We start from the raw sequence: 8,466 nt of genomic DNA, 5'->3' as shown, positions 1-8,466 counted from the left end.
GCTGTGCTCCTAGAGTTGGACTGTCCACAACTCCTATTGCGAGGGAAGTGTTTGGATTAGTGGAGGATGAACAACAATTTGAAAATGCCTTGATTGCTATTACTGCATCCTCCGAACATGATGATGCTGTTTCCGTCGAAGAAACATCTCCGAATCAGACTGTGAAAGTGTGTGTTGTGTGTTCAAAAAATTGCAAAGACAACCTATTTTGCAGGAAATGTGAGCAGCCTATCCATGTGTCATGCTCAGAAGTCTGGTACACAGAAAACAAAATTGTACGGAAGGTCTGCAGGTTATGTTTAAATGAAATAAATATCGAGAAAGAAAGACACATAGCTAAAGAATGTCTGGAAACTCAAGCTAAGAAAATGAAATTAATGTCAGACAAATCTCATTCACTTTGGTCTGTTGCTACTGATCAAAGTACCAGCACTAGAAAGGATTTAAAAAAGCTTTGTACAAAACACAATATGATACTAAAAAGTGTGCCTGTTCCAAAAATAATATGCAATGTAATTCTAAGTGCCATCACAGTAATGTTTGTTCTAATAAATAATTAAAATTAAAATGAATGTTTTGGATAAAGTTTTTGTAATATTTTTTTTTATTTAAGAAGGCGGCAAGCTGGCTGAAGTGTTAGCACGCCGGGCGAAATGCTTAGCAGTATTTCGTCTGTCGCTACGTTCTGGGTCCAAATTCCGCCGAGGTCGACTTTGCCTTTCATCCTTTCGAGGTCGATTAAATAAGTACCAGTTACGCACTGATGTCGATATAATCGACTTAATCCGTTTGTCTGTCCTCCCTTGTGGGTAGTAAAGAAATAGGTATTTCGTCTGCGGCTACGTTCTGAGTTCAAATTCCGCCGAGGTCGACTTTGCCTTTCATCCTTTCGGGGTCGATTAAATAAGTACCAGTTACGCACTGGGTCGATATAATCGATTTAATCCGTGTGTCTGTCCTTGTTTGTCCTCTCTGTGTTTAGCCCCTTGTGGGTAGTAAAGAAATAGGTATTTCGTCTGCCGTTACGTTCTGAGTCCAAATTCCGCCGAGGTCGACTTTGACTTTCATCCTTTCGGGGTCGATTAAATAAGTACCAGTTACGCACTGGGGTCGATATAATCAACTTAATCCGTGTGTCTGTCCTTGTTTGTCTTCTCTGTGTTTAGCCTCTTGTGGGTAGTAAAGAAATAAGTATTTCGTCTGTCGTTACGTTTTGAGTTCAAATTCAGTTGCGTACTGGGGTCGATCTAATCGACTGGCCTCCTCCCCAAAAATTTTGGGCCTTGTGCCTACAATAGAAAAAAACGTTTTTATTTAACATAAATGTTTATTGCAAGCACGCATTTAAAAAAAATAAAATGAAGGCTTTGCATAAAGTTTTTGTAATATTTTTTATTGAAAAAAAAAGGCATTTTGTAAAGTACCTTAACTATTTATCATCAGTTAATTTATTAAAAAAACTAATTATTCTATAAAATTGTAGAATGTAATAATTTTATACACCTTCACTGATTCAGCGAAGAAATTCATGTGATACGTAGTTATTCCATGAAATAACTGAATTACATACTTTAACGGTAAAACACACACACACACCACACACACACACACACACACACACACACACACACACACACACACACACACACACACACACGCACACACACATATAGCTAAAATTTACAGAAAACTAAAGACGAAGACAGGTAAGGGAAGAATGGAAAAGTCTTTGACGTTTCGAAGCTACGCTCTTCAATAGTTGAGGGGAAAAAAATGAATAGAGAACAGGGGGGGGGGAACGAACAGAGAGAAAAATGTATAGGGATTAATGTGACTGTTCAACATGCCAATATACATGCATGTATACATACATACATGCATACATACATACATACATACACACATATTATATGCACATACATATATATATATACATATATATATACACATACATATACATATACACACACACACACAAACACACGCACACACACGCACACACACACGCACACACACGCGCACGCACACACACACACACACACACACACACACACATATATATATATATATATATATGTAGGGAGAGTTGACTAAAAAAGCAAAAGGCGAAGACAGGTGGTGTACAAAACAAACAGATGTATTAGTATAACGCTCAGGAATAGAAAAAGTCTTTTACGTTTCGAGCCTACGCTCTTCTACAGAAAGGGACACAGAAAAAACAAGGAAACAAAAAAAATGTGTGTAGTTGCTACCGATCTATCATGGCGACTGCCGGACAGAAAGGTCACACAGGAGAGCGAAGAAGTAGGGGAGATAGCAAAGTAAAGATGATATATCTATATATATAAAACTGTAGTTGTGTGAGTGTCTGTCCCCTTCGATTTAGATTCCTAACTACTCCCACATTTTGCGGTGCAGTTTAACCAAATTCGGATATCTTATAGTCGTGATTCATATCGAGCCCGTCTGAGTATTAGCGCGCGTCTACGATGAGTCTACGATTTTAAAAATAATTTAACATCATTTTTTATTCCATTTTAATGCATAATTTTTCGTGTGTCGATGGCGGCGGAGTTGGCGTCCATGGTCACACTTGCACCTGTTTGCTTCTCCCCCTTCTTCCCTCCCTCGTGAAGCTGTGGGGAAGGGAGTGTAAGGAAATCAACGTCGTAAAGCGTTGTCAAGGAGACCAGCGTTCTTTTAGAACAACGACTTCATGGCTTGAAGACACCAAAACAGAAATAGCTAAGAAAGCCCGAATTGGCATCTATAAGGGAAGTAACTCTCTAAAAATGCTTATATAGTTATTTCCCTTACAAACCCGAGCAACGCCGGGCGATACTGCTAGTTATATATACAGTAATGCTTAGATATACAAGTTAATTTGTTCCCGGAGACCGTACATACAGCAAGAACCCGTAAAGCATAGAAATAATTACCCATAGTAGCAATGTTATAAATCGTAATACGTGCCCAGAAAAATATTTTACCTATAACATTTGTAATATCCGTAAATAAATGGCAATAAAACAACAGTGGGATGTAAAGAATATTTTATGTAAAGTAAAAATAATGTCAAGATATTTTATGATAAAAAATATTATAATAGTTTTCTGAATCACTTTCACTCGCACTAGACTCGCACACACCATCATTTGTAGACCGAATTATTCCATCGCGATATTCAGCTGTATAGACGCATTAGAACCAGTTTGCTATATGTTGCTACGTTGCCACCCACACACACACACAAAAAGACTGTAATCTTTATTTATTGTAAAATAAAACTCGGGATCTCGTAAAGCAAGTCCTCATAAAGTGAGGTATTGCTGTATAGGCAAATTAAAAATAAAAAAACAAAAGCAGAAAAAACGACAAAAATCAAAGGGACGTACACAGTGAAGAAATTAGATTGACGCCCGGAGAAAGTTTAAGATGGAAAAAGGAAGTGGGGGTGACGTTTCGAGCAGGTCCCTTCGTCAGAAAGAGGAAAGAAAATAGATAAAGAAAGGGAGGAGAGAGGGATAGGTGGGGGAGAGGATAGAGATAGTGAGGGAGAGGAGAGAGATAGTGAGGAAGAGAGAGTAAAGAAGATAGAGACAGGGACAAGGATAGAGAGAATGAGAAATAAGATAGTGAGAGATTTGGAGAAACATATGGCTACCATAAAAAGTATAACCTTATTATAATGACATACCTCTGTAATTTTTATTTACTTTTTAGGTAACGCCCCTGAAACTTTTGTTCAGTGTCTCCCAGGTTGGTGAGAGGACGGGAGGAAGTTGACTTCAAATTTCCTGGTCCAAATACTGAGAGAGCTGCGTGAACTTTGCTAAAGGTGCCCAAGGACCAGGTAGTGGTGTCAAACCTATCGAGGGACCCAGTCTACTCTCGAAGAACTGAGGACACAAAGAACCAGAACACATACTACGACATTTATTAGATCATTCTAGAAAGGTTGTACTTTATTTATTGTCCCCAGAATATGAAATGCAAAGCTGCCCTCAGCAGGATTCAGATTCAGTGCAAAGAGCTTGAACAAATATCACAGTGTTTCATTTTGTCCTATGTTCTAACGATCCTGTCAATAGATCGTCATGGAGTTGAACGAATGAATTTTGTTTTATTGTAGTTGGTGCTGTTGTGGTGTTGGTGGTGGTGGTGTTGTTGCTTAGCTCTTACACTCCGGAAGTGACAATTCCATCTCCTTTCCTGACGAGCCATTTCACAGCTTGTTGTTGACCGCTCCTCACACACGTATTCTTTTTCCTTCTTCAACCAACAGTATTTACATTTATCTACACCTACAAAGGCTGTCAGCTTCATTTACATATTTGTGCTTTTGTCGGTTCGACATTAATTGTGAGTGTTTATTGAGCGAAAATACCTAAAGCTCCACGAGGCTCCGGCAGGGGGTGGTGGTCATCCCTGCCGTACTCTTTCGCCACAACCTTCTCTCACTCCTTCTTCTGTTGGCCTGCTCGCTTAGCCAGCGGGGTGGCATCATTTGAAGGCTAAAACAATGCGAAGCGCATTGTGACCAGCGATGTGTAGCAACACGTGATAGCCTGGTCGGTCACGGTGATCACGGTGGTATATTTTATATACAACACAGTGTGAATCAGAAGGACTGAAATAAATTTAAATATTAGAAAACCTAACTGTGAAACCTAAAACGCGAGATAGCGTTTTTAACACGGGGAAATAGACTATTCTCTTTGTTTTTTCCTCCTCCTCTTTCTCCCCCTATCTATCTCTCTCTTTTTCTCTCTCTCCTCCTCCTCTCTCTCTCACTCTCTCTTATACACTTCGATGTGCTACTTTTCTATAGACACATCAATAAGGTATTTCGCCAAACTTAATACTTAATCATAAAAATCTAATAAAGAATTTTTAGACATTGAATGGCTATGAGGATACCCCCACTCTAAGTAAAATAGGAATCCAAGGGTCCATTGACAAAAAATGGTTGAAAACCACTAGTCTAACGTATTTTCCCATCCAACTTTGTTTCCTCATAACTTTCTGAAAAAGGGATATTTTTTCATAAAATTTTTTAAAGATATGTTTTAGATGGTGTAAACTAACGATTATATAGGTTGAGAAAAGTGTATTTTGAAGGGAGCGGAGAGAGGTGTTACAGATAACTCACACGCCTCGACTTTGTTTTCTCAGAAATTTAATATTTTGATGATGTAGATTACAATTCTCTTATTCTTGTACTTGTTTCATGGCCTACGGCCATGTTGGAGCACTGTCTTGAGGAAATGTAATCGAATTTATCGATCCCAGTACTTTTTCGTTTCTTTTTTTTTTTGTAGAAGCCTGGTACTTATTCTATCGCCTGGTTGTGGTAGACAAATGCGAAGACACACACATGCACACACACACACACACACACACACACACACACACACACACACACACATACACACAAAGTGTATATATATATTTCTTCATCATGTTGAACCGTTAATGCCTACACATTTTTTCTTTCCGTTTTTTTTGTTTCTTTTTTCAACCCTTTCTAACGAAGAGCGTAGGCTCGAAACGTCAAAGACTTTGCCCTTCTTCCCGAGCTTTTAACTATTACACTTGCTTGTTTTTCCTTCACCTATCTTCGGCTTTTGTTTTCTGTAAATTTGAACTATATATATATATATATATGTGTGTGTGTGTGTGTGCCTGTGTATGTGTGTGTGTATACATACATACATACATATGTAAAGCAGGCTTCTTTCAGTTTCTATCTACCGAATCCACTCACAAGGGTTTGATCAGCTCGAGGTTACAGTAGAAGACACTTACCCAAGGTGCCACGCAGTGGGATTGAACCCGAAATCCTGTGGCTGGAACGCAAGCTTTTTACCACCCAACCCCGCCTGCGTTTATTATGTTGAAAAAGAAAACTTTTAAGGACTTTTCTACCATTTTCCTTTTGGAATTTGTTAAATGATTATTTTTTAATAAAATGAAAGTTTCCAAAGATACCGGTGTAATTTGAAAAACAAAATTATCAGCAGTAAATTTGTTGGTATGGCTGGTTAGTATGCTATAGACTTTAAAAGATACCCGCGTGATCCCTACTATTTTTAGCACATTAATGGACATGTAGAGGATGGGCTGCTTTGAGCTTGTTTAAAAGAGAGATTAACATAGCTGAATTAAGTTAATTAAATTCTAACGCTACCTTTTAGTGCTTCCTATTATTCTAAATTTATTCACTGAAGGAGTGAGTACTATTAGACGAATGAAGGTTACAAATAAAAATCGGACGTAACAATAGAGGAATTACAGGAATGGGAATCAAATGTATAAATATCATCAAGTGAGCAATAGAAACCCCCCGGGATGGCGGTCTTTCTGCTAGTTACTAATAACGGCTACTGCTGATATACTATGATTTTTGGCCTCTATTACGACTTAAGACCATCCCGACAAGATAACGAAGCACCGGATATTTCTGCGCCTACTAATTGTAACCACGTCAGACGATAGTGTGTAAACTAGGTTGTTTTTTTTTTAGAGATACAACAATGAAAACTAAAAAGACTTCTAGGTCCGTATCATGGACAAACAGAAAAGGCGTTGCCTCGGAGGAGGGCGAGCGAGATTCGCTGGAACAGTCACTCCGACTCACGGGGCTCGCACTTGCGGATAGTCATCTCTGTCCTGATAGCTGTGAGCAAGGATTTAGTCCGGGGGGTCTCCACTACCACAGGCTCGATCACAAATCTGTCATAAGTGAACTGGAATTCTACTTGGAAAGGCAATTAGCACAAACTGAAACTTCTACATTGTGTGTGGAGGGGGGGGGAGAAAGAGAGAGGGAGATTAGTTTAATATTCATTTAAAAGTGCAATGCTAGGACACGTCGTCTGTTTTACATGGCTAATAATTCGTCGTTTGTTTTACATGGCTAGCCTGATTTGAAACAATTTACCAGCTTTTCTCAAGAAAGTCGAGCACTAACGCAAAGGTTTGACTCGCAACAAATCTTTTGCGCTTGGGCTGTTCTGTAGACTTAATTTCACTTTGTGTAAACTCGACTGTTGGATAAATAAGTGGCATAATATCATTGAGGAATGTTATCTGTGAGAGATTAGCGTACTGTCAAGATTTATTTGTTTTCTTGAAACCACCAAACGGAGAGAAACATAGTCACCTAAAACACGGATGCAGGGGTGATACCCGGGCAACTAGGGCAACACCCTTTCTAGTCGAGTCGACACCAAAAAAAAAAAAAAAATTGGGACCAATGTTTATTTTCAGTAGTTTCACAGCATTACTGTTTCATACACATACGGTCTGCTACAACAAAGTTAAAATACATGAAATTGCCTCCAAATGTTACGAATTGTGATTCCCACCTTATAAAGTATTTTTTCGAAACCTTTGGCAATACTCCCCACAAAAATCCTGGATTCCCATGTAAAAAAAAACCTATCAGTACTATCGAGACATTGAAATTCGTTGAAGTTTATAGGTAAGGTGGACTGAGCCAATGAGAAAAGAATGACAAATTGTCAGCGATACACCTTAGCTAAAGCAACAGGTTTTAATTCTATTGATAGACTATTTTTTTTTTAAATTTTAATTTATTTTTAATAAAAAATAAATAAAATGAATACAATGTCACGAAGCAGAAAACTATGTATTTAGTTTTGCTTCTGTAACATTTCAAGAACTGTTAAAAAAAAAGAATAAACATATTTTTAAAAAACTGCGAGTAAGAAGTGTCAGCCGAAGAATACGAGGAGTGAATTTGGCTGAATTCTGGATCGAGACCATAGCGCGGTAATTGCTCTCTAAGACGTAATCAACATTTATAAAATTAATATAAAATACATGACATTTTTCATTGTCGGGGAGAAAATCTGTTGTGTGTGTGTGTGTGTGTGTGTGTGTGTGTGTGTGTGTGTGTGTGTGTGTGTGTGTGTGTGTGTGTGTGTGTGTGTGTGTGTGTGTGTGTGTGTGTGCGTGTGTGTTACACATATGTTTGTGTGTATGAGTGAAAGTATATGTAGATGTATAAGAAGAGGTGTGTAAATGGTGTGTGTGTGTGAGCATTGTACAGCTACAGTAAATAAATTTAATCCTTTATAAGCATTCAATGTGCTTTCATTTCCAAAGCAGGCTAGCCTACTGCGTACGAGATACACTACACTCAACATTGACCAGTTGGTTTCCTTATTGATCCCTATCTCTTGTAAGATCAGCAATTCCATTAAGCCTAACATTACATCTGGCTTACTCACTGGTTTCTGATGGCATGCGAGGATCATGAGGACAGCGTCCTTCTCCAAACCAATTTAAGAGAACATAATATAAAAATAAAAAGATCTTTATCGGTTTATTTCATAAATGTATGTCTTTCAAAAAGCTCTTCCACACGATAAGTCTTTGTAACCTTATTCTTAGCGATATATTTAGCCTTCCTAAGTCATGTCCAATCACATTATTGTT

General features: G+C 38.2%; 1 long non-coding RNA gene across 1 annotated transcript in view; it reads right to left on the bottom strand.

The window, feature by feature from the left end:
• Positions 1–1,228: 1,228 nt before the first annotated feature.
• LOC118766934 overlaps positions 1,229–8,466 on the bottom strand; it is a 47,007-nt gene continuing 39,769 nt past the window's right edge. Inside the window, exon 3 of the long non-coding RNA XR_005002840.1 lies at positions 1,229–1,289. This is a non-coding gene — a long non-coding RNA (uncharacterized LOC118766934). The remainder of the gene's footprint in view (positions 1,290–8,466) is intronic.

Source organism: Octopus sinensis, linkage group LG18 (assembly GCF_006345805.1).
Source record: "Octopus sinensis linkage group LG18, ASM634580v1, whole genome shotgun sequence".
Lineage (NCBI taxonomy): Eukaryota > Metazoa > Mollusca > Cephalopoda > Octopoda > Octopodidae > Octopus > Octopus sinensis.
Note: the sequence above shows the minus strand (reverse complement) of the source record. Positions and strands in the feature narration are given on the sequence as shown.